At 41.0% G+C, this 27,953-nt stretch overlaps 1 protein-coding gene across 1 annotated transcript in view; it reads left to right on the top strand.

Annotated features, from left to right (window-relative positions):
* The first annotated feature begins 9,426 nt into the window (after window positions 1-9,426).
* The window catches only part of LOC105282071 (prolyl 4-hydroxylase subunit alpha-2), an 81,547-nt gene continuing 63,020 nt past the window's right edge, over window positions 9,427-27,953 (top strand). Inside the window, exon 1 of the mRNA XM_011343779.3 lies at window positions 9,427-9,946. The gene's annotated coding sequence lies outside the window, so the exon portion shown is untranslated. The remainder of the gene's footprint in view (window positions 9,947-27,953) is intronic.

Raw genomic sequence — 27,953 nt, forward strand, 5'->3', positions numbered from 1 at the left:
ATAAATGATGCACTGTCTGTTCGGAAAGGATATAATTCCGTGCCGTTATTATTACTATTAAAGGCCATCAAGACAATGTATTAATCTAACATTTCTATATAAGCGCAGCAATGCGTAAAACATATACTGGAAATTCCATTAAAAGCTGTAAGAGGATTAGGTAAAATTTTAGTTCGAGCAATAAAATCTCGCCGTCATGGTCTGTACACGTGCACATTATTGTCGCAGAAAAATGAACGAATTAATATGGATTTAAAGATATTTAATCTCCCCACATTACATAAATATATTCAAATTCACGGGTTTCACCGGTAAAGCAAAATGAATTCGGTGGGATTCAATTTTATGATGTCGTGTACCTCTGATTTTCGGTATTAGAGATTTTAACGTTCTCGCGAGGAGATTCTCGTGTGTCACGGATCTAGCGCGGCTGCTTTTCCATCTCTGACGTTGAGTCGCGAGTGTTCGGGGAAGCGACAAGACCGTCTAATGAGCAGACTAGACCGTACACAGCGTGGATCCGTGAATGGGAGATAAGCTTAAGTCGACCGTCACCGGTTGCTCGTCGTCTCTACGACGTTCGCCATACACCCGGCGAACTGTATACCGTACGCACCGTACATCGCCATGCAGCGTATACATGGGGATGTAGGTGTTCTACCGGCAGTCGCGCCCAGACATCTCCTCCAGGCACTTCGGCTTATTGTTGGATCCTCTCCTCAACGTTGCGGCGGGACTTCGTGCTATCTTCCGTTACCTGGCATCTGTCGGTTGATCGGTCGATCTTACGGTAATCCACGACGTGGTTGAGGAAAAACAACCTTTCGGTGGATTAAATGACATGTTCAGCACGCTGGAATGATTTTTAACATATATTTAACTATTTATATTTTTATACACTTTTGAAGAGGAAATATGTGTGCGTGGAAACACAACCTGGAAAAAATTCCATGTATTGAAAAACGTGGAAAGAATTTTGAGTAGTATACCATTCCGTATCATGCTCGAGTTAATGAAGCTCTTCAGTTCTCTCTTTACGTAAGGGCCCGCCTGACCGTAGACTCCTTTCGCAGGATTCAGCAATCTCTCGGTTTAATTTTAATGCTAGATCCTTTGACGGAATTTGGAATAGATCCGCCTCAGGGATCAGGGAGAGAATTCTCGGGGAAAGATGATTCTTGTTAAATATAACTTGATTATAAATCGCTTTGGAATCTATAAACGAATAAAGGAATACTTTTTAATCACGCACGTGCACAAAATACGTCAGTCGGATTAAATGCGGAAGAAATATCCTATAAAATTGCAAATACCATACGTGCAAACTGTTCATCCGCATATCCATCTGCAACGTCGACCTTTTCTACGATTATGCAACGCGTTTTGCTGCAAAGCGACATGCCTTTTATGGAAATGAGTACACCGCAAATACATGAGCGACACAGATCCGCGATATACGTTTTCCATCAGCGAAAACGTAAGTTGTAAGTAATTTCGTTACATCATTTACAAGCGAATTGATGTTAAATTGATGCATTGATCTGATAAAAAACGTTGAAAGATGAAAAGAGGATAATCCAATAAAATCGTCTATATATCTTCTTAAATATTTTACGTTACATGTCAATCCATAAATACATTCTAAAGAGATTCAGAGAGAATTTTACAAAATTTAGCGAGTCAAGATGATACCATTACGCGCATGAAAAGTTTTTAAAAGATCTCCGTACCGTGAGATACCAATGCTTGTATATCGCTAGTATTGCTGGTTTGCTGCGTCTGTAAAGGCGCGGTTAATTCAATCTTGAGCGGCGGATATAGACAGAATGTTTCACGCGATAGTTCTACAGTGCATCCCGTATATCGCGAGAATGAAACGGTGGAACTAGAGAAGCAACTAAATAGCAACGGTAAGCTCAAGTGCAACTCGGTTGGTCGAATGCCGCGGGGCTACCATGAACAACGGAGGGCAGTATTGTATAGTCAACTTTTGATCCTTTATACAAGATTCACATCTATTGTATTCACCGCCCTTGTTGGAGAATTATATAACAGCTTTGTTAAATTAAAAAATTAAATTTAAAATTAAAAAAATTTTTAAATATACAGTAAGAAATACATTAAATACGGACTAAAATATATACGTACATATATATAATTAAAAGTAAAATATATTATTTGTGTTATTTTATTTTTAAAACACATGTTAAATATAGACTAGAAAAGAATTAAATTTTCTTGTTTAAAATTTTCTTCTAAAAAACCTAAAAAAGTGCCGACAATCTGATAAAACTGAGAAACATAAAGTACTTTTAATTTTTGAAAATTCCTTCCGAAACTTGTTTGTTAGCAATTGCTCCTCTCTGTTTTCGAAAGAGGATAAGCTTCCTGTATTTGCAGGCAGTTTAACTTACTTCTGCTGTATAATGGCTAGACCTCTAAAGCGCAGCGAAGAGTTGCAGCACGGCCGTTACTCACGTTTGTCGCTTTAAACAGCTGCGCGAGTCGTTACTCGTTGCTTGTGGTTTATTCGTGGCTGCTAAGTGCCAAGGTACATCGAAAGCGGAGCTGGCCTCACAGTTCTCTCGCATAATTTCTGCGTTTCCCCGTCTCGCGGATACACGATTAGGCGCGTCCCGCGAGACGAATGCATAAAAGTCGAAACATTCATTTGTGCCGACGACACGATTATCTCGTCGTACGGAGAATCGCGCGCATCAGATTACAGCATCAGCGCGGTCTCTGTTATTACTCTCCCCTGTGACACGTTGATGCTTTTCTTTCCACGTGGACGATGCAAATGCCGCTTATCCCGAAAACGACTGCGCTAGTCCGCAAGAAGCATTTTCCAGAGAAACCGAGATTTGTTTCCATTTTTCCTTATCTCGTATATGTATAATCTAAGTCGTTAATGTCTTCAATTGAGAAACTCTCCATTGCATAAGTTTTTATTTCTCCTCGGAATATGAAAGTTCGTATTATTTTTCAATGTATTATTTTTCGACGAAAGATATCGCTGATAGAGAAACATTTATTCTCTGGGAGCGAATAATGTTTCTTTTTCACGAGGAATAGGAAGAAACTTCACGTTTTCTCGATAAAGCACTGACGAATTTATTAAAATCGTAGGGATGGAAAGGATTCCCCATAACGCTTCATCTTCGACTTGATTTTAATCATCCCTTGTAACATTGCATTTTCATATCCCTCTTATTATTTGTATTTTGTATAAGAGGAATAAAGAATGCAACGTTCCAACCAGAAGTCTTCGGAAGTATGATTGATAGTGCGTTGCGAATTTTACGCCGGCCGAAATATTACGTGGCGTATTCTCATATTTTCCTGGGCGCGTATCATTTATTACAAACGAAAACGGCGTAACGTTTGATCCTAATGCTTTTATTATGTCCGTCGCCGTTCCCATTCTGTTTTCACTCTGTACGTTGCATACATACTCAGTTGAAACATCTGTTCATCTGCCACATGGAGAGCGTGCTCTCTTCGCGTATGCCATTCCGCTTCATCCATATGCAATCTGTAAAGTAGCCGTAACATTACCCGCCGCGGGCGAAACGGCGCGTCATAGACACTGATAGTGTGTGCTTATGGTCTGCTCGATTTAATTCGCCAGTTCTTTTAAGCGAACGCATGCGTGACTCCGATTAATTTTCATTTTCCTCGGTTTTTCTCCTGAAAACTTTGTATTTCCTCACTCTGTTTTACTTTCCACTCTTCCAGGAACTATTTGTTTGCCATTAGCGTTCAGGCGAATTTTAATAGACATTTTATTATTTTCTTTATACATTTCATCAAATCCTATCTAGCTGTATCATTGAGCAGGATTTCAAATGAACCTTCTGGCGTATCCGATCGTTATCTAAACAATTATAAATGATATCAATGATGAAAGGTAATATACACGATATATGTGTTGCACTCTAATTGTTCCTCGTTCTCCTGTTACAATTTTGAATTAAAGAGCCTTTTTCAATTTCATCAAAAATAAAAATTTCATAAATTTCGTGAAAATGATTTTCTTGTGATAATTCTGCTTACATTAAATGCATGTTTAATTATAATATTTTTAGTTACACGTTTTGCACTCTGAATGAGCAGTTAATATTATAATCTCATTTTGATAAAATCTGGGAATTTGCAAAGCGGAAAACGATGATGGCCGAAAATCTGTTTTCATTTTCATATATTTCGCTTGTTGAATACTTTATGTGTAACACAAATATTGATATATAATAATTAGTTATTTAAATGTTGAAAAATATACGCATCGATTCAGCTCGTACACGAAAGTTAAATAACTTTTTGCTTGTTCCGTTATCCGGAATTTAACGTAATGAGGAATCGGCAGATGTGTGACACTGTTCCTATCGGTTTTTGCAGAGACGCGATCATTAGTCAATTAATGTCGGGCTTGTCCGTTGTAATCGCGTGTTAGCATGACATCCGTCGTAACAGAGAGACGCGTGCTAAACATTCGATCGTGGAATGCTCATTTCCGCGAGCGTCGTAGGACAATGAACGCTAAACGGATCCTGCCGCAGGGCAGGCAGGATACGACCGACGTACATATACGTCCGCCCAGTGATGTACATACACATAGTGGCCTGTAAATGGTAACTTCGGGAAACGATCTCTGTGCATAATCAGATGCAGCAATGAGCATTCAATTAGCTCCGGTAAGCAGTTTATTCACCAGGGAAAAGGATGGTCCCATTCCGCGCGGAATCGGAAAAAAATTTACATACGGAAGCACGTCGGAGCCAATAAAAACGATGCAAGCGAATAATATTTTTAACAATACACATAAATTGACTGACAGGGAAGCGGAGTCGATTGACAATACGAATGACATGAATAATATGAATAATTGACGTCAGAGAAGACAACTGTCGCGCTGAAAACTTCTTCCTCCTTGCGTTATTTTAATCGATCAACATACTCGCGCTCGAATATCTGCCAATGATTCGTGAATTTTTCACGAGTGTACGTTGCCAACAATATCTCTGAGACGGTCAGAAATTATTCAGCCAGTCATCCCGCCGTTCTCGATTTATCCTCGAGGTCGATGCACTCCACTCGTGTAGGTCTATTCCGCGCATCCGTACCATTAACCGCGAGTGATATTTCGTGATGTGCTCCAATACGTTCGCGTTCCTGAAAGAATGTACCTCCTGTTCAAAGATTCATGCGACCTCATTGATTTCGGTGTGTTCATTCCAAGACCTCGGTCTCCGTTTTCAATAAATGTCAAAGTTCGCACGATCGTCATTGTGAATGTTTCGCGGCAAAATTGATAACGATCTTTCGAATAAAATTAGATCTCGCCGTATTAAAGACGTCTTTAACGCGCCCGCGTTTCTCCCTCTATTTTTTGACGTATGAAAATGGTGCTGTCGCCACGCAGATAGCTCGTACCTTTATGTTTCTCTCTTTACGGCTCACTTATCCTACTTGTCTCACTTTACGTACACAAAGAGCGTGTAGTTAAAGAGCGCAGACCCAATTCCGTAAGTGCCAAGATCTAATTGGTAACAACGCGGAAATTATGAAAAACAGGAAACCGCAAGAGAAGCTCGGAGCTTGAGAGGCGAGACGTGATTTTTCAGCCGGATAAGCATCCGACTGGACGCCGCTGGTAATAAGCGCCTTGTTTCCTTGTCGTCGTGAAATCTCGTCTCTCTTGCGCGCGCTCGTTCACCAAAGCGCCACTACGTGAGGTAGCCGTGGCTTGCGATGCAAAACGAGAATGAAAGAGCTGGAAAAAAGAGGGAGTTGGTACTCGAATCAACTCGCGTACGACGACTATTTGTCACGCGGCGCGGCTCGCCGTTTCTTCATGAGCCGCTCGGTTTACACATTAATCCAGCTAGATGAGAGCAAAAAATTGTGCAAACACCGTTTCGCTGTAGGCAGGCCGTTGCTTTGTCCTTTTCTCTCTCTCTTCTCGACCCTTTTCCTGTCCTCGCTCTTTTCCCCGTGCCCTTAACGCATGCCATGTAACGTTCGCGCCAGTCGGTATGACACGCAAGCTCGTAATTAAGCCGAGCTTTAATTTATCGCTTGTAATCCGTAATTGTCAACGGCAATGACGGAGACGAGACAGAGAGAGAGAGAGAGAGGGGGGGGGAGGAAGAAAGAGAAAAAAGCGATGGGAAATAATAATGCTAATTTGAGCAAACATTCCGAGAGGGAAACTCTCAACGGCGATTAATAAACGGGGGACTTACGGTTCGACTACAGTAATCGTCAAAACAAACGAATTAATTCAACGGATTGACGCGGATGGAAAGACAGAAATCCCGACGCCAGTCAAAACGTCGGATCGAGCAAAATCACTCGATTACGATGGATTGAGTTGATTGCACATTTTTACATATCGCGCGCACACTGCGGTCCAATATGTAAACATTGCATTTTTTTTTACGCGCACCGCAGCGAGCGCGCGAAGCATTAATTGCCGTTATTTAATAAATAAACAGGGATAAAGATATAAATGAACGGTTTTGATTTAAATGCTCGCTTTAAAATCCATTAGTTTTCCCTCGCCGTATCTTTTTTATTACTTTTCCCCCATAGTTTTTTATCCGTGCGCAGTAACGGTAAAATTCCAACTGAAAACAAAACCGTTTTTATAGTTGCCGCTCCATTACGCGTTCATAGCAAATCTGCGCGGGACATTAAGCTGATGAAGCAAATCGATCGATACGACGATACATACGCGTGTACGTGTAATCCGCTTAATTCATTATAATGAGACTAATGAACTTTTGCCGCATGAGTATTTCCATGAATATTTCTTTATAATTTATCTCGATTCGCCGTACTTTCTCGTGGATCGCACAGAGAAATGCAGATCAGAGAGGGTTGAGATGTTCCACGGCTGAGAGGAGGTAGCACAGCTCGTCGTAAACAGACGTTTACACTATGCAACGTCGTTGTAAGAAGTTTTCGGCACGACTTGTGCACGTTTACATCCTAGGAGGTGGCAAAGACGGCGCGTCGCCAACCGGCGAGACTTTCGCGAAGTCGTGAGAAATTAAAGTTTCGCGAAGAAACTAGGTACGAACCGCAGCCCTTTCTCCCTCTTTCTCTTTCTCGCGCGCTTCCCCGTTTGACTGTTCTTTTAAAGCCCACCAGATCGTGGATAAGGATATTGCGGTCGCCAAGGGAAATAAATCGCGCGGTATGACCGGACGACGTGCGGATTTTACGGCAGAAGGAAGAACGACGGACTTTAAGAATGCATTTTTCAGTTCGGAAACCGAACGTCCGAGTGCCCGACCGATCGTCCGAGCCGAATTAATCCGCGTGCGAAACGTCCGTTCCATTTGCCCAATCGCGTTTGCGACTGTTTTTGTGACTACTAAACTGAGTGCTTTTCACGAGGAAAAGCTTTGGAGGCGTTCAGAGAAGAGATCGAATCAATTTGCGCAAAAAGGATATGCGAATAAATATAATTAATATTTGAAGAGCGTAATTAAACGCAAATAAAAAGTTTGGTACGGCGGTTTCCCAGATTTGTTTTAGAATGTGTGGAAGTAATAGGCAGTAAGTAAAGAAGGAAGAGAACAGAAAGTTAATTTCAGTTGGGTATAACTGCACCTTTCTGATGATTTTTTCAGAGAAGGATAATTGATTGTATTATTTGTTTCTTACACGCTTGTTAAAGAAGAGAGGATATTTTTTCCATAATTTAATGAAATGTATATTTATATAACCATTAATTTAAGAATAGAAAATTTGAGGAATTTATGAGATTTTGTAACGTTAAGAATGCTTACAAAATCCACGTGAAATTTTGAAACATCTTCATTTTTGATAGTCGTCGCGTTCCAAAAGTGAAAGTGAAGTATAGAAAAAAATCACACACACAGACATCTCGACTCTTACATATTACACATTTTTCTAGTTTAGCCATATTCGATCTTGATAATTTTTATGTTTACTGGCATTATCTCATTGCACGTAGGCGAATTGAAATTCCGAGAACGAGGACATTTAGATGCGCTTGGCACGATGACACGGACGCTTCGGCGCTCGTACAACGCCATCGATGCATCATGCATGCTCCAACTCGAAGCGTGCGTAGGAACGTGCTCGCGGCCACTATGCATTCACATTCCTCTGCCATCGGAAGTATCGGGGGTGGTTCGCGAGGAGAGAAACAAATAGGGGACGAAAAGGAGCAACGGACGCGATTTGGACTCGTCGAAGCGAAAGGGTAAACCGGAGCGTTAACATGTGAGTAGAGAAAACCGGTCGAGTGCGAGAAGGCAGACGCGTGTATGACGAGAGTCAGAGAGAGGAAAAAAGAAAGAAAAGGAGAAAAGGGAGAGAGAAAGAAAGAGAGAAAGAAATCCACAATGTATGCACGGGGTGGTCCACGTTTCGGTGCTGCCGGTCATTTACCTCCGACTTTCGGTCGCCATATAAGGCGACGGTTCTCTTCGTTTATTTTAGTCGCGCTTTGCGCTCATTGTGACGACGTAGACGCGTATTCAAATTTCGGAGAGAAAAAGATAAATGTAGATAGTGCGACGACCGCGTGTCACCCGTAGTGTCAGTGCTTCGAATTGATAACCAGAACGTAAAATGCCAGTCCGATGTTGCAGAAAAAGTTTCTTTGACACATGTTCTTTTGCAGTTATTTAATTTCTAAGTGCATCTCAATTTTTCAGTGTTTGTAAATAAACTCCGGGACGCGTGTCGGCGATAAGCGAATGCGAATATGACGTAATTGAGCGTCGGCAGCGATGCAAAACTTTGAGCGAGACGCGTGACACGAGGTAGCTTAATAAATTCCCGTCATGAAAAGTATCTCGTCTACCTGTCCTCCATCAGAAAAATGTGAATTTCGCGCGTGTTGAAAAATTCGCGTTGTGAAACATGCACGCGGGAATAATTCGAAAAAATGGTAAAATGGCGCGCGGTAACAAATGGGCAACCAGGTAGAAACTGAGAAATAGAATAGTGTAATTAATACGCCCCTCCCTTCTCCCATACTTTTCATTTATCGACCACTCCGATCGCCCACGCGTGCATTCTGTCAGTATCGAAGTTTAGTTAATGAAAGCGCACGAGTTGGAGCGAGTTTTGTTGTCGCGGGGATGTTGCGCGAGGACCGTGCCGAGAGAGAACAGAGATAGAGAGAAAGAAAGAGAGAAGGAGAAGGACAGCCTGGGATGGATGTTCCGAGACAAAGAAAGAGAGAGAGAGAGAGAGAGAGAAAGAGAAAGAGAAAGAGAAAGCATGCACTCTAACGACAACGCGTAGTCGCGTGAAGTCGCGCGAGTGTGAGGGCGAGAGCGCGGGAGAGTCGGCGCTTGTGACGTTCTGGAGGGAGTGCACGATTGGACGGCCGGGTAGCGGAGGGGAGGGTGCGCGCGGCAAGGCAATAGGCAACACACCGGCTGCAGCATCCGTCCCGCGTCAGTCCACTGCCGGATTCCGTGGCGCGTGGTTCGGGTCTGCGTGGGGAGACGCGCAAGGCAGCTGTCGGATCTTCCGGTTAGCGAGCGCGCGTCACGTTACGCGAATAACCTCCGATTCGAGTAAATCGCCGCGGCGACAGGGTTACCAACTGGGTGTAACCGGGCGTTTCCGTATTTCACGAAAACATCGAGGATAAAAGAAGGACAAAGAAACACGAGCGCGCTGTCGGTTGATTTGTGATCAGAGTCGATCTCCGGTACCGTTCGAGGAGAAAACCGGTCGAGGGTCACGCGTGATCCGACGTGTGAGCCGGACTGCTGTGAGCGTTTGTGTCTCGCGATAACCGAACGAGGTTATCGGGCACGCGGTTCTCTGTGATTCCTCCCACGTCACATTGCCGTCGTCATTATCGTCGTTGACGTCGACGTCGAAAATTCTCGACGATTTCTCCCGTGATCGAGTAATCGCCGGGGGCATCGCGCTGCAATCACCGAACGTAAGTAACATTTTTATCGGACTGTACACGTGGAACGTGTGCCTGCAACGCGTGAATGAGCAATAGCGTGCCGGCTGACGCGAAACGTCACTTTGTGTCTCGAGGATCGAGTCCGCTACTTAACGATACTCTCGAGAGTACCGAAGAGCTTCGAGCATAGCATGTTCATCCTCGGGAAAATGAATGGACGACTTTACGGCATTTAACGCCGTTAACATAATGTCACCGTTAATTAGTAATCCTCCATTTAGCGGAGCCATGCGCAATGTTGATTACGAGTAATGTAAAACGTCACGTGGCCCGTGTATCGCCGGCGTCATGATTAATATTGTAAATTCCGTCGTTAAGTTAAGCGCGCCAATTTCGCTAACAACGTATTCACGCACGGTTCCCGAATGATACGAGCGTGCGAATTAATCGTCGCGACGAGCAGCATTGTCGCGGAGATATTTCAAGCTCTGCGACGCGCGTGCACATCCCCGCTGAAATATCTGGGTTCCGATAATGTCGAGTGAGTAGTTAAGATCCAAGTAATTTTCATTAGTTGCGGCTGGGAACTCTCGACGATCAACAAACATGCAAAACACAAAGAACGAATCGCGTAAAGATTTATGTGTGCGTTTCCGGAATTGTCTCTTGAAGAAGAAACGATGCATCTTCCTCTCTCCCTCCCTCGTTCCTCGATGAAGGGGAAGATCGATGGGCGCGGTATGATTAAGAAAGCGATATCGCGGTTAACGAGTTCAACAAATGACGAATTGTTCGTCGCCACCGCTGTATCCGCCGTTGAAATGACGTAACGTGCTATATCATCGCCGTTCGTTGCAAGCCACTGTGCGAATGGCCTGAAAACCGCTTCTCCCTCTTCCCTGAAGTAGCAGCACGAGGTCTCCCCTTTGCCCCGTGGCACCGTTTATCTTTCAATGCTTCACGCACACGTCCGAGAATAAGTCCGTCGACGGCGAGGCGACACGTTTCGATCGTCCCGCCATTTCGTTCCCGAAATTACCAAACTTTCGCGTGGGGTAAACTGTGGGGATGGTGTAGGGGTGCTGACGTGCACGCAAAGAAAAATCTGTGGCACATAAGGTAATTTTATTCTACTCTCCGAATGCATCCGTGCGCGTCGTTCAATTTGAACGACTCTTCTTTCATTCGCTTCTTTTTTTTGTTTGCGAAGGGACATTCGAGCGTTTTGTTGAAACGTTTTATCGCATGTCAAACGCGAAGAAATTATTTTTCCGTTCTTGCGAGCGCGCGGTCACTCGCTTTCCGCCACTCTTCCATAATTTTTATTTTCCGATTGAGAAATATCGTCTCGAGAAGACCCATGCATAAATGCCTAACGATCGATGGAAGCGAGAAAACTTTCTACAAAAGTACTTTTGCTTGCGCGATGCTTATTACGTTGCTATAATGCACTTCATGTTATAATTCAATGCAAGCGGTGGGATTATCCAGCGGTCAACCAGCGAGTCAACCTTGAGACTCCTATGCAATTACACGCACTTGTGTCATGCGTTGCGTGATATAAGTGAGGTGTTATTACTACAACTTGGTCATTGAATCTTGATAGAACATGTGATGATAGAAGATGATGTAGCGCGTGTCGCAAGTGGTAAAGATTTTTGGAAATAAAAGACACTTTCTTTCTTTCCCTCGTAATACTTTATTAACAGATTTTCATTACAAACTTCTCATTTTATCAGCTTTTTTATTATTAAATTGCTCTTTTTATATAGTAATTATAAAGTAGAAGTTTCTTGTTCATTATGCACTTCCAAACTGAGTACAAGACTTTTATAAGAAAAAATGATATTTCTTCTCCTGACTCAATTTTAAAAAGGCGAATTCACATTTCTACATTATTCACTTTAATTAGAATATTGTAGAATATAGCGCTTTCTTGCTTCATCAGAATATACTGCAACCGGTCTAATATGCTCGAATATATTCAGCTCGCAAAAAGCCAGCGCTTAGCTTCTTAGATCTTATTTAGAAGTTTGAAAGTTGTCGCCTTCTTTCTCGCTTGCGGAATTAGCTGACTCATTTGTGTTCAAATAACAGTATCATCAAATTGGTATCTTGCATAACCAAGTTTAGCAATATGGATTTAATGAAAAGTGATGCTTTAACTTAGTATAACTTTCAAAATTACGTTATGCGTGGGTTACCTTCAACTTTTTCACACGTGCGTTACTTTTGATAATATTTTTTTCCAAACCTCACGCGGCTATAAAAAAGAAAGAAAACTGCGAAATAAAACCATGGGAAAAAAGTGGCAGAACTCTCGGCGTTTATAACTCTGTCATTTTTGACGCAGCGAGGAAATATCACTCGTCTCGTAAAATGTCCTAGCAGTAAAAATAACTGATACAATCAATTCGTAGGATGCAGGTTTGACGTCTAGTGTGAACTACGCTGTTATTGAACGTTATACCGTTTCCAGATGTATATGGGAGGAATACAGGACTTTACTTTGTCATATAACTCTTCCAATATAAAATGTGCGTGAAATGTTTACGAGATGCGTAGGAACTTTTGACTTTATATTTATTCATGAGTTCTTGAGACAACTTGAAAGAATGAAAAACCTTGTGATTTATTATAACAATATATAATAATAACAAAAAATTGTAGCAACTTCCATCTTAAGCTCTGTATAGTGACATTGACTTTTATTTAACTTATCGCTTATCGAGAACGATTTTGAATTTATGTTTTACGAAGCACAGCGATATATATTCGTTTTCGGCTAAATTTAGCATATTCTATCGTTCTATCTTTTCTTACTCCATTTTCCATACCTTATACTTTACCTTATTTTATATTACCTTACCTTATGTTACTTTACCTTATCTTACCTTATCTTTCATAGTTTTTGTATGCTTTTTTAAATATTTTTTGAGACTTTTGCAGCGAGATGTACGTCTAATGTATTCAGAAATTTCAAGTAGACACTCCGTGAAGGGCGAGAGCGATTTCGCACTCGCAGCGGCGCGGCCAGTTATTTCGACGGTCCGGGCAATTCTCTGGAAATTGCGCTTAAAATTTCCTAATACGCGAAAAGTCATTTGATGCAGTTAGGGTCATTCCTTTTTATGTTTAACTCGACGATACTCGACGAAACGAGCCACTGAATACTCCCTACGCGCCTTCGCTTCCTTCTTTTCCGTCCTTGCAGTTCACCGTTTGTATTTCTTTTTTTTCTTTGCGTGGCTCTTCATTCCCCGTCGCCCTTCTTCCGACCAGAATGGAGAAACCTACGTTTCCAGCACGTGTCGCTTCTCGTTGCCTCCATTCTCCCGTGTTCGTTACATGTCGTAGCGCGCGATCGTGAATTTTACGAAACGTTGAAGCTGGAAAGGAGGAACCTGTCGCGCGATACAGATAATGGCGTTCAGTTTGCATCTCTAGTTGTTGCAGCTTTAACACGTTGCTTGCCGTGAACGATTTCCATAACGGTACGTTTTCTTTTCGCATCCCTCCGTGGGATGTAAATGTTCACATTCACAAGTGACATACATACATATGCAATATCATTGTATATTTCTCAAAAATGAAATCTTAATACGTGATTTCATAACGGGAGGAAAAGTGAACGAAAATATAATGTATGGTTGATCAGCTAGACTGTAATTAATAGAAATAAAACTTGATATTAAATAGGAATAAAACATTATTTAAGACATCCATCATAATTCAAGTAAAATTAGTTAATTTTGTGCAAAATTACTTTAAACTTTCGTGACATATATTTTTTGATGCGCGTTGGCAGATTTTAAAATTTTTAAGATGCAGTTGATGGCTAAATATTCTTTTCAGAATTTTACTTTGCGCCGCGTAACTTATGCAAATATCGACTGGAAGCAGGACGATAGAATTTCCTGTTACAAGCTAATTCCGTTCCATAAAATCGTTTCTTCGTGGCGAGCAGTTTGCACGCATTTCCCTCGAAAACGGAGTTGCTGCATGCGTGACACGCATGCAGGGTTCACATAGTAATTACTGTATAACGAAGCTTTGTAATAAACCTTTGATCGTCTTGTTTGGAGGGGAAATAGGCTCTTTTTCTGTCATTCGAACATAGAGCCTTTAAGCATTGGAAAATGTAATTGTACTTGCAGAGTTTTTCTCATATATACTGTCGGATTTTTATTTATACATATAATAGAGCGTAATGCAATCAAATCGTGAACAGTTCTCTTAGAACAACTATCGAGAGAAGACTGCCTAACTCTTTTAGTTGCTGCTCATATTTTATATTTATATTTCATCCCTCACCAATAACTACGAACCGATAAATAAAGTTCTTTAGTCTAAAGTATTCAAATCTTATAAAAAGATATTGTTATGTTACAAGATGAAAATTACTAACTATTATATTTGTATGATCTTTTAACACTTTTATTTCAATAATAAAATTCTTGTCATTAACGATATGCGAGCATAAAACACGTTTCCTAATAAGTGACAGAATCAATTAAGCATACTAATATGCGGCTGTAGTAAACGACACGGTTGCCTGGCGGCGAAATCTGTTTCGTTAAGAGTCCGTGTAGCATCTCATTCTCGTAAACATCCATACGCGTGCTCCTCCGGGCTTTAAAGCATGCTACAGCCGAGCTTTTACGACAAGAAATTTTAAGCACACCACGGTCGTGTTGCTTGCTCGTAAATAACAGCTCCCGTTGGATGCCGGCACTCGATCTAGAGCCAGCTGCGTTTGTTCGAGCTATGTGAAATGTCCCTTTTTTTTTTGTCATCGCGTCCCGATCATGGAACGATGAAAAAATGCAGCCGAATAAACGGTGACCAGGTTGGGCGGGCGCAATCGGAACAAATCGCAGTCGGAGCGCGAAATTAGCTGAAAAAACGTTACTCTCTTTTTTTTTGTATGTGTGCGGTTTTGCTGCGTCCGTCCGCCGTGTGGCAATATGTGTTAATTTCTGTACAATTTTGCCTCACTGTTTCGTCAGCGCAGTATGTTATATGACGCAGATAAAGTTTTTGGTGTATTCAACCAATTACTTCTTTTCACGTGGGCGTAGCGGATTCAGTTTGATCGCTTTTTGTAACTTTTTTATAGCATTACATATGGAATCGTGTTAATACAGATGCGAGGCGAAATCGAGTCACTTTATTTTAATGAAAATCTTGTCAGTTGTATCTACATACACAAATAAGAACGACACAAAACGACATAAAAAAACATCTTTGCTAAATTATTTTTGCTGCTAATTTCAAAAACTATCTAATAATTCCTGTATTTATGGTTTATCTAAAATGAAAATTTGTTGTGAACATTTAACTCTCTCTCTAATTGATATTCAACTTCCAGTTATCGAACGCTTAACGTTATGCGTAACACAAGGAAATGTAGTCGCGCTCTGGAAGGACTATTTTACATAAATGTAGCGTGGATTCGCGTAAAGCTGCTGCGACCATATTTCGTCTGTCGTAAACGTTGAATAAAGTGTTTCTCTTGTCGCACTCGCTTCGATTTCAGTTTTTCATCTCCTCCCCCGGCCGTTTGACTTGCAACTTCTGTGCCGCATTTAAAACGGAAATTAAGCGGCGCCCACCGACGAGCGTATGCCGCTTGTCTCTTTGTTACTCTTGTCTTGTCTCCCGTTTTATGTCGCGTTGTCTTCTTTTTAATCCCCCCTAGCTGTGATTACGCAAAACGCAATTTAACTCCTGTCCAGCGAAAATACGAAAATCTTGGCGAAACACGAATGTTTAACCACTTGACGAAGTAAATCGAACTTGCGGATTCGAGAAGACAGCGGGATGTGCAAAAGAGATTGAAAAGATAACGCGAAAAAGCGGTTGAAGAGTCGAACTGCAGCTTAAACCCGCAAACAGACTTCGCGAGGAATAGACGAATTAAAAGACGATTTAAGAGATATTTTTTCCTTTTGCGGAGTTGAGAAAGAACTGTTTTTCTTCAAGAGACTGTGCGTGAATTGTGACTGGGAAATTCCAATTCATTTTTACTTGTTCGTCGATCTTCCCTCATGAATTTCCGTAAACGTAGCGCTTTGGATCCCACAGTGGATTTTAGGGTACACGCAGACCTCAATGATAAAGGTTCCGATGGCCGGCAGTCGTATGCAACGAGGTACATCACGTTAGTGCCCGGGGCCAGGAGCCCGATGTGCACGATGCACATTACGCTCATAGGGGGATCGCATAGCGTGACTTGAGACTTTGGGAATTCGGAGTGCGAAAGCAATAACGCACCGTCATGGAAATGGTTCTCTACTGTCAGCCACATACACGACCGTTGCGTATGCACTTGGCAGACCTACACCTAGAGACAATGTAGTTTACAAATTTTACGTATCGACATGAGTATGTGCGCGCTCGTGCTCGTCGCGCAATTTTGATATATGCGGCGCGAAAAATCGATGCCTCCAGACCAACGCGATCCGCAAAATTTACACGCAAATAACTGCGATATGTCGCGCTTATACGGCTCGAATAAAAATTGAGAATTTTGATAATAGCGCTTACATCGAGCTGCACTTTTGCATGGTTGACCAGTTCAAAATACAGAGCCGTTTATTATGATTTTTGCTATATGATTTTTTGCTTTTCGTGAACATTTTGATCTAAAAGTATGCCTGGATGAAGTTTAGAAATGGAATATATATATATATATATATATATATATATATATATTTATTTTTACGGAGAGACATCTTTTACAAAAAAATAGACGTTATTTATTTGAAACTGATATTTTTAAATATTGAACGCACCAGTACATTTATCACCAATAACAATGAAAAAGCGTGGAAACGTAAAATAACGAGACTATTCTTCCATTTTTCATTTTATTATCTTTATTAATAGGCGCAGTTGCATATTCTTCTGTATACTTCATTTACTTGTATATCATATATCAATTTTTTAAAGAAATAATTTATTGCATCTTTAATTTGCACTTGAATGTATTTAGTTGCTTAGGGGTTAACAAAATCGATTGTACTTGGGCGACGACATTTGAATATTGTATCTTTTATTATATCAGATATTGTAATTAAGTACGATTTTCCCGATGGTACATTTCGGAGGCGACTTAAGTGGTCTTTTCAAAGCATACGTACTTGCGTATGCAATTGCGCACGGAAACAGAGAGACGAGATGAAAGATGAGACTAGACGATACGAGAGAAGATGAGACGCAGACTCGCGGCGAACTCTCATCGGACGTGGTTTGAAACGTGGCGCTCGCCTTCCGCGTCTTCCGATGGAATTCTCAGCATCCTCGATGTTCCACGACTCGTTCCAGAGAGCCCTCCAAAGAGGGACTCGCGCGCGCGCACGTATCGGGCGGGTTAAAGCAGAATGTTTCCAGCCAAGCTACTCGACGAGGAATTTGATCCTGGCGAACGCTTGAAATCGCGACACACGTACACGCCGTATAGAGAGTGCGTTAGCTCTTAGCTACCTCGAACTTTAATCTTTCCAACCCCCGCTCCGTCTCTCCCGCACCTGCCATTTCGCCCGTTGCTTCCTGTTTCAGGAAAGCCCTCGTGCATCCTTCTGCTTTTAATATTTAAGCGGCACGGTGTACCGAGGGGACACTATCGCGCTCTTCGTAGAATATATGCTAAGGGAGTTTGGCGGAAATTTGGGATGTCGACGCGCACGCAATCCCCGGCTACAATTTTAATCGCGCGCAGACACTGGGAGAAAAAGAAGAATTTCAGCGGCTGATTCTTGTCACGAGAAGCAGCACAGTCACCTAGAGAATGCGCAATTCTCGAGGATTTTTCTCTTTTCTCCTGGTACGCGAAAATGGTGCCGCTAAAGCAACACGCACAACGATGGATTTTTCGTGCATTTGAAGCCCATCGCGGTTCATTTCCCTAAGCGTTCCATCCCGCCATAGACCATTCATCCGCATTTCTGATCGCGCCGTAGCGCGCGGTTATTACAGTACTCTGCGAAATTAGGGTCGTTTAGCTCGCCGATTTCTGCCGTGCGAATGTGCATCTACGGTTCGCCCGAAATCGCGCCGCTAAAGGATAGAAAGCGCCGCGTACGCGCTTATGACTGTCTGCCGGCGGATTATCGACGTGATATCTCGCGGTTTGCACCCTCCTACCTATCCTTTGCACCGAATGCGAACGCGACGTATCGCCGGCATAGTACGAGCACCAACGGCAGCCCGTTGGCTGGATCGAGAGGATATCGATATCGGTTGGATATTTATCGTCGGTTACGTTTCGCGCTGCGCTTTCGTTCCAGGCCCGTTATGCCGTTGTGCTTTCGGATGCTCGTCTTGTTATTGCTGTCCCGCGAGTGTGTAGTTGCAAACTCAAAGGGTAATTTATCATACCACGCGGTACTACGTATGGCAGCTTCATCAACGACGGTGCGCAAAATTTCCCGATCGTGATCGTCAGAAATGCTCGCTCCTTCAGTTAGTTTGAAGTACTGTCGTATCTCGTTTTTTGCGCGAATCATTTACAAGTTTCTGTTGCGAGTTAGAGAGGCGTCAACTAAATCAATATACGTATTAATTATATTATACTGATATGTAAAATCAAATTAACTTATATTATTACTTTTTTATTAATTCCTTTTTTATTTTGTTTTTATTAATTCTTTTCTATTTTGTTTTTATTAATTTCGTTTTTTATTTTGCTTGAATTCTGTTAGGCGTCAAAGATCATTGGTAACGTTTTCTTTGAATTTCTATTAATCAGTGAATCAACACATGTGAGTAATTTGATCAATTTGAATCCTCTCCATGTAAAATGAATGTCCCCTTGATGGTGTGTTTCAAGTTTCCGAATTTTCGGTCGCTTAAAGGTTAACGAACGGTAACAGCGATCAGAGTTCGAAACTGACGTGGCGGAACTCGCTTTGGAACGGTTTGAATCGAAAGCCGCGCGTTAGAGTTTCACCTTCGGCTTCAATGCCGCTATCCTTTATCGGACCTAAATCGAAATTACTAAGCTACTGCGAAATTGTACCGGTGGGTATTTCTGAGGGCGCGATGTAAAATCTGCATAGCAAGCGTATGTGTGATGCAGGAGAATAAATTTGCGCGCGTGTAGGAAAACGACCAATGTCATTGTGCGACTGGAGACTTATGGAAGAAGGTTGAGTGTTTTACGGGTACAGATGCAAGATATTTGTCCTTCTCCACCTTCACGGAGTCACGGAGAGAATTATATGGCTTATCCTCGCTTCAATTTGTACGAAATCTAATTTCCAGCAGGTACTTAATATATTACTTCGCCGGTAATAGACACAAATTGCTCGTTTAATTTCAAGCGAATTTTATACTTATGTGATCTTAATTTGAATTTGAGCTATTAAAGATATTTAATGCTTCAATTTGAAAAATTGTAAGAAATGTAATTAAACCGAGGTAAAGGAAAATGGAGGTTGAAATAGAATCCTATTAAAATTCACCCACTTACTATAACCCGAAATCTCTTTTATTTCATTTATTACTAAATTCTTGATCGCATTACTGCATACTATTCGTATTTTTGCATTTGTACTTTGATATGTCCATAAAGGTGACAAGTTTTTCTGATACCGCGTGTGATGCGTGAATGCAATTATTATTTATATGTCACCTACGCGGACCTGCGTCGGATAAGTACATAGATGAATGGGTGACTATAAAATATGCTGAAAGGCACGCATCGAGTTACCGAAAGTGCATGATGCTACTTGTTTTTTCTCGAACAAATTATCGGGTCGCACGCGTCCTCGTTTAATCTCGCTTTTGCATTCGCAATGTCGCGCCGGGGTGAACTCGCATCCTTTTTTTTTCAGATCGTACATCAGAGTTGGCGTATTCTTTTTTCTGCATTTCCCGGAGTCAGGTACACACGTGTATGTGTGCTATCCCATTGAATATGCAATGAGAATGTGCTCGGGAATTCCGTGCTTTTTTTTCAGCCACAGCTTTTCATCTCTTTCCACGCGTCTCCGTCTCTTCTTTTTCCTTTGGAAGCTCGTACCGGCGGACTTTCTACTGAAGACGTAATTTCTGAAAATTATAGCCTCTGCATCCCGACTTGAACTTGCAGACTTCGTCGCTTCAATAGTTAGAAACTAGACTACAGAAATACTATCTTTGATATTTTAAAAAAATTAATAAGTCAAAGATCTCTCTCTTTCTCTCTATCAATTTAGGAAATAAGTATATATTATATATCGCAAACACACGATTTATGTTAATATAATCAAAAACAGTGAAACGAATCATTTATATCGTTTTGTAATCTAATATTTTTGAAAACTTTTTTATTCTGAAATTGATCAAAATGTTCGTATTTTATTGCGATACATATATCGGATAACATAAAGTAACGTAATACAAACATCGGAGATATTTTTTATTGAGCACTTGCAATTTAATACTTGATCCGTACATCAAGTATATTAAAAAATTAAAAATTTTCAAGAGAAGATTGCTGCCAGTCGTTTTACCAGCTCTTCGAAGTTCTTGAAAAGATGGTTCTTTTCTTCTTGAAAAGGAAGTCAACGCAGAATGTAATTCTGAAATGTGGATGGTAAGAGATCAGCCGAACTCTTTCTCGATTCCGGGCTCTGGTTGTCGTGGTAGAGGTAGTAAAACGCTAACTCTAAAAACAGCCAGCATTTCTCTTTCGTTATTTCACTAATTGTGACGCCATTCTCGTCGCTGTCTTACTTCTGTTTCCGCCACATCCCCCCGTGGAATTAAAACATTCGCGCAGCTTGCTCCGGTGGTCAGCACCGTTTCTTTCTTCCTACCTTTTATTCATTGATCCTTGAGCTTTCTTCTCTCTCTTCATGGAAAAGTTGCGGCGGAAACTTCCAAGAGAGAGAATCCTACTCCTCGCTCGGTTGGCTCCGGTACTTTTCAGAAAACGTCGCCGACGGCCGGTCGCGGTTTGTTTTACTCTTGAGACCCCTTCCGTAAATTGCGCGCGTTTAACGGATGCCGCGCTACATCCGGTAAATTCCAGACTGTCATCCGGCAACGCTCGAGCAACAAATCTCGAGTTAATTAACAATAGGGCATGCGCCTGTGCCGCACGCGGGCACGAACATCGTGGCAGCACCTCTGGAACTTGTAGAGCGTCAGATTTAGAATAATTTCGACCGCGCAATATCGTTATTATACGCAACGGTTGCATGCGCGTGCTCGCCGTGTATTATTACACGTACGGAGTCGTCGACTAACGTGCAATTCCCACTTGTGGCGAATCTACAGAATTTACCACCTGAGAGCACCTCGAATTTATTTCACTGAAAACTAGTTTTTAATCACTTACGAAAGTACATTACATTGGCAGTTAAAAAGAGCGAAAATTTATGAATCAATTTTGTAAAATTTCTTCTAGGAGGAAATTATTTTCAGGGAACTTGTAGCCCAAATATGTGCGCAACCGTACTTAAATATGAATTTCAATAACGAACGTACTTCATCGACCTAGAGCAAGTTCGGTCGCTGAATCATCATTTTGCAGTTTTTATCTTATTCACTTTTTCATCCTTTCCAATAAATCGTGAGAGAATTTTGGCGAGCAAAATCGAGGCATTAGGAAGTATTAGTAGGTATTAAGTTGAGAATGGGGCATTACTTAATTAGCATTGTACTAATTCCTCTACTTTGAGTAATACTCTTAATTTAAAACGTTCGATTTCAAGAAAAATTTATTTTGTTTCTTGCGCGCGAATATAAGGTCGGATTCCCTTAAACTTATTATGAATATTACCGATACGAATTATTATTTTACAGCTATCGTAAAATTAGTCTGTAAATCTTTAATTATATTTTATTTATTCTACAACTATAGTATATAATAATGTACACATTTGCCAATAGTTATATTTACAATATAACGTAATTTATAAGCTGGCGAAGTAGAGTTAATAATTAAAAGAACCAGAATAAATTACGAAAATGCATGTCGCATACATCACAGTGTACATCACTGTTGCTACATTATCATTTAACACATAACTATTAACAGTCTAGTAGAAACTTCCGTCATTACTTCGTTCCATTTTGTATATTAAGTACCTTGCATGGTATAAGTTGAGTTACTGGGTGGAGATTATCAATACTTATGCATCACGCGTTTAGCGTGTAAGCTATGATCGACAGTTTACTCGTCTACTTACATCCTACTAGCGTAAGCTGCGGCGTTCGCCGCTTCGTAATCCCATCGAATAGACCTGCTATCTCGGATAGACTCGTCGGTTTGAATCCCGCTGCTGCTGATGCGCAATGGGGAAACTTGTGGCGATTCCCGACGCGACGCTTAGTGAATAGCGCGAGTATGTTCGGCAGATGATAGCCGGGACCGAATTCTCCGACTGCGCGTATTACACGAACCCGTATCCCGAACGATTGTCCCGAGCGTAGCTTCGATACTTGTGCGTTCAACCATGATTGATTTTATTTGGTCACGATAGAACAACGAAGAGAATTATGCTATGGTTATATGGTACGATATACGTGAGTGCGGCACATTCTCTCTCGCGTGATTCGTACTTGATATTATATTAAGATCGTGATGATAGCGGTAATTCACGATGAGTGCCAGCCAAACTTGCGCGCGTTCCTCGTGCAATGTGATTTCAATCGTTTGCTTTAGTGAGATATGAAACGAGAGTAGGAATGGGACATGTCATATCTGCCATTTCGAGGAACATTTATGCCATTAATAATCATGAACATTTATTTGTAATATGGAAAGGTACGAAAGATCTGGTAGAAATGGCGAATATAAAGTACACATAGTATCGTTTCGTGGTCATAAATGGAAATATTAGTGATACTATGCGATCGCTGTTTTATTTATCAGTTTTTATTGTCATGTCAATTTTTAATGTTTTATGCTTACTAAAATGAGTTATTTTGTTTTACGAATAAAAAAATTTAATTTAAAATATTGAAAAAAAAAATATTATTCTTTGATTATAGTAGGAGCAATAAAACATAGTTTGTTTAATTAAATTTTATTTAATTGAATTTTATTTGCTATATGGAGACAGGAGTGCGAGAACAAAACAATTCGACTAATTTTAGAGGACTTTTTACACGATGCTTGCAGCTATTTCGAAATGGATCTATACGGATTTTTCATTGAAAATCCTTCCAGTGAATAGTGATTGCTATGCTTTTTTTCTATTTTTATGAATGCCTATCTTCGTGAATTGATACGCACGTACTCACAAAACATGCGCGTTGTAAATGTATGAATATTTATATATTTACTGTTATATTATACATAACAAATAACTACGATAAACAGTAAATTGTGAAACCGTTTATTATTATTGTATATATTTTAATTTGTCGGTTTGTTGGTCTTAAATTTAACTATTTGATATTGAGTTATATCGTGTATCCTACTCTATTTTGGATAGTATCTGTATCTTTTTTATTGATAATACTTTTTTCTGAGCTACCATATATACTTGAGATGAGTGTAACTGGCGTAATCAGTGTAATCAGAAACTTTTCCTGCATAACAAATATATATTCGCGCATTCCAAACTTTTGTGAAGTGGTAAATTTTCTCCATAATATCTGTCTAATGTATATTTATGCTTTATGTAAAAGGAGAAAGAAGGAAAAGATGGAGTTCCGGAGAAATGAGAGAATCTAGGAAGAAAGCAGTGTAATAAAGATAAGATGCTTGCGGACAGAGAGTAAGAGGCAGAAAGATAGAAAGAGAAAGAGAGGAAAGAAAAATAGAAATGCAATCCGGATGACGGAAAAAAGATAGGGCAAAGGAGCAGCAAGTTGCATACGCAGGATAAGAACGCAGAGAAAATCGGGATTAAGAAATAAGATAAGGAAATCGTGGAATATGTATAGTATGTAAGAAAGAGTGCGGGCGGATAAGAAAAGAGGAGAAAAACGAGAGTAAGAGAACTCGCATGCGGAATAACGTGCGAGTAAAATATGAGACGGTCGACCAGAGTTGGCCATCTGCGCGTATAGTCTACACATAGAATATTTAAACTTCTCGCTTAGATCATTTGGAATATGATCCAAGATGATGGTAAAGTACTGATCATTGAAAACGCGAAATGCTTCAGACTATTATAAAATATCTCGTCGTTTTATGTGCACAGTCCGAGCTATTTATGCGTTAAGTCCGAACTATTTATGCGTTAATCGCATAACATTTGACTAACTGCTACTTTTTAATTTGGTAGATTTATGTATCGCAAAACAGTAGAGATTCTATTTTACAAACTGAAAAGTTACGAAAATGATATTTTAGAGATAAATGCGAACGAGATAAAAATTGTTCGCGCGGCTAAATATTCTAGTGAAAACCGTGGCATTTCATTATATACAAAATTGCAATTACCCAACAATATTAGTGTGGATCGTAGTGATCTCTCCTGTGTGTTTAGCAGAACAGTTTATGCGTTACAGTTTGCGTTACAGCCGATCGAAATCGCTCAAGCGTATAAAACGATACAATTACCGCGCTGCTAGCAATGAATATTTTTTCTCGATTACACGTACGCGCTTTTAATCATTATTCAGTGCCGTGAATTAACTCGCGATAATCGCGAGCTGAAGCTAACTGGCCGACGAGGAAGTGCATGGATGGGAGGGTTGATAGTAGAAATCTCCATAATTCTCACAATTCGTTTCTGGCCTAGAGTCCTTAGCGAGGGGATGGTGAAAAGGGGAGAGAGAAAAAAGGAGAAAAAGAGAGAACAGGAGAAGGCCACAGGGGCGGGCCAAAGATGGCGCAAAATATTCGACCGTGACTCTCTTTCATCTCCAGTTCCGCGGCAAAATGCAAATGGTCGCATTGTTCTGTGCAGCGGAACGCTGTTCCGTCGTGGGGGAGAAAAGGGCGTAGCGTGAGGTTGAAATATCGAAATGTCGTTGGTGTCTTTCGATACCACCGCTGCCACCACCACCACCGCCACCGCCGCATCTGGGTCGGCGATAGTTTCGGGTTTTGTCTCGCGATAGCACAGCTGCCTTTGATGCTGCGGTGGTCGTGAGCGTTTTTATGCGCGCCCGTGCGACAGAAGTGCGGTTTCAAAGGCGAAATGATATTTATTATTGGTTGGTGGTATAGCAATTTTATATGCGGCTTCACAATGCATACTGCCCTAAAATATCATCGAATATCCCACTCACTTTAGATTTAGCCGAACGAGATTCGAATTTCAGGAAGAAGGTTGAGGCGTCGATATCTTGCGAGTGTGTTTACTCTGTTGCTTTTACAGAATGTATTGGGACACGTAGGAAATGTGTTTCTTTCAGTTACATTTGTGGAAACGCATCCGGAGTTTTCAACCAGAGTTTTCAATCCCGCGCAAACTGCTTACTGTTTGACAAACAAAAAGATAGTATCGCATGTCAATCTTAACTTCGTTATCGGACTAGGTACTATTCCCTGTACTATTCACCAGCAGACACTGTCATTCTATTCACCTTTTGTTTTACGGTTGGAGTTACCTCCAGTCAAAGCCCTAGTGGCTTTTGTGTCCGGCTGCAATAACGCGTCCCTTTTTTCCTCGAATTCCACCATTGGTATTCCTATGATTTACGGACGAAAGATAAAACGCATGACGGACTTCTTTGCGTAATCTGAATAAACGATTTTCGTGCAGCAAGTAAAAATTACTTTTTTGTACTAAACGCCAGCTTGAAACCGGCAAACGAAATGTATTCAATGTAGATATATCATGATGATTTAATTTGTTATTTATATACTATTATATCTCACATTTCAAGTCATTTTAGACATTAAAGAGATTTCGTAGAAAGACAACTATTCTCGGATTTCTTTTTCAGAGATTTAATCATTATTTAATCCAATCAACTTTTGTCAAAAAGTCTTTTTCTTCGAGATTTTTTTTATATTTTTGGGATTTGGAAGATGTATTTCGGAATGTAAGAATAACCTTTAGAATGACTCATGGCATTACCTATTTCACAAAGCGGAAACCTTACTGATGAACTGTTCTTCTCGCGAGAACACGGAAAACAGCGGAATAAGTTTCCTCCAAAAGTTTTCCAATATTTCGTCGGTTCCAGCGGTAATAAGAACGGTGTCCACGTGGACCTTTCCTGGAATGAAATATGCGACTCTCTCGCTCTCGGTGTGAGAGCACGGGGGCGTGGAACCTCCATCTGCGGTTCAGAGACCACTGCAACGCGCTGTAACATGCTACTCGTGTTGCTGCTGTTGCTGCTGCTCTTGCGTGACTGTGTTTTATCTTTTTTTCCCGAAGTGGCCACCGCAATGTTGCCGCGTTTTTCGACAGATTCATCGACGCCACATTTCCGCATTTGTGGAAAAAACGCCCTTTTTCCGTCGGTTTCCTAGTGATAATTAAACCCAGAGATGAGGCCAGCTACCGACCTCATTGCATAATTACGGAAGCGCTAAAAAAAATCCCGTTTTACGTTTCGCGTACACGAACGATCGTGCTTATCTCATTATTATGCGTTTCATTATCTGATCTCGTTTGCTCGAGGTACAATGGAAACTCATCGCGAAATCATGTTATTTCCTTGATGTTGCACATTGTTTCAAAATGTGTCGCGATCGTCTTTAATGTTGCGCATCATATTTTACAGTTGACATCCCGTATTTATCCGCAACGTATACAGCGAGAGCAAACCGTCTTAATTAATTTGCGATCCGTCGCGTTTCGTGATGCACATCTCACGCGCGACGCGACCGCTTATTTACCCTGCGTCAGGATGCATCGTGTGTGCACTTTACACGGATGCGCGTGTAGCGTATTAATCACCGGTACGGTTGCGCGATCCTGAGAATTACGGATATTTATAGGGCGGCCGATTCTGATGCAAATGAGGGGGAGGTCTTTCCATCCCGATAAAGTCGTTTGCGCCGCTTACCGGGTATGCCACCCTTAAATTATCTGATGCGCTCTCTTCCGTGGGGCGGTAAACCCTCCGACGCGCGAGAGGAAATCGGCAATGAAAATATTTTATCAAGTTCTTCGTGTTACAAATTCGTAACGCGCGAATCGTGCGATGATCGATCATGGACAGTGGTCTGATTTTTATTCGTTTATAACTCGATTACTCCATCAATGTGCTCGGTATCTTAATTAAAAATAAATTTACCTCTGCTTGATTGATTAAAATTATTCAGATTTATCGCTTGCCGAACTCTCGCGCGTTTATGTTACCATTATTATCTCCGTGCTTGTTTAATGTTAAATTCAAGATAAGTTTTGCATTTCGATATATCGGATATTCGTTAGCGCGTTAATTTTAGTTTAACGCGGTAGTTTATGCATATGGAAAACTGATTAAGACACAATTTACAGAGTCCGTATTCGTCACCCGTCGCGTCGTTTTCCCAATTAGTCGCGGCCGACGAAATTCGTCGTGCCAGTGACAATAATTTCGTTGCCAGCTTGCAAGCTAGCTTCTAGTCTCACTGGGGACCTTCGTTAAATTACACCGGCAACGTCTACAGAGATGCGGCAACTTAATTAATTGCTATGGCGGTAGGATAAATCGTTTTAGGATCATACAATAGAAATCACGTTCTTCTTTTTCTCATGTAAACACGAAAGGAAGATATGTGTAGAAAAGACTCTCAACAATTACATGATATATTAAAATTCATAAAGTATATTTGGCGCGGAATATACTTTTTCTTGTTGCTGCACGTGAATCGCTTATAGATATGCGATTTATGATCAGAAAGAATTTATCTCTTTCATTCCTTCTATTTCATACATCTACCTCATTTGTACGTACGAATGGGAGCTTGATTTTTTGCGCTCTTTCACCTCCCTTCGAATTTTCTCATCGTTTCATCCTTCCTCTTTGTTACCACATCCATTCTTCCTCGGATATTTATTTTTCCTCGCTTTTGCTTGATCCGCGCAGTCATTATTCAACCACCCCAATTTCCGGCCACCACACTCGCGAACAAATGAAAATATTTGCCCGAGAGATTTTTCTGTTTGATTGCTGAATTTCCTCGTTCGGCTTTCTTATT

This window comes from Ooceraea biroi, chromosome 7, assembly GCF_003672135.1.
Source record: "Ooceraea biroi isolate clonal line C1 chromosome 7, Obir_v5.4, whole genome shotgun sequence".
Lineage (NCBI taxonomy): Eukaryota > Metazoa > Arthropoda > Insecta > Hymenoptera > Formicidae > Ooceraea > Ooceraea biroi.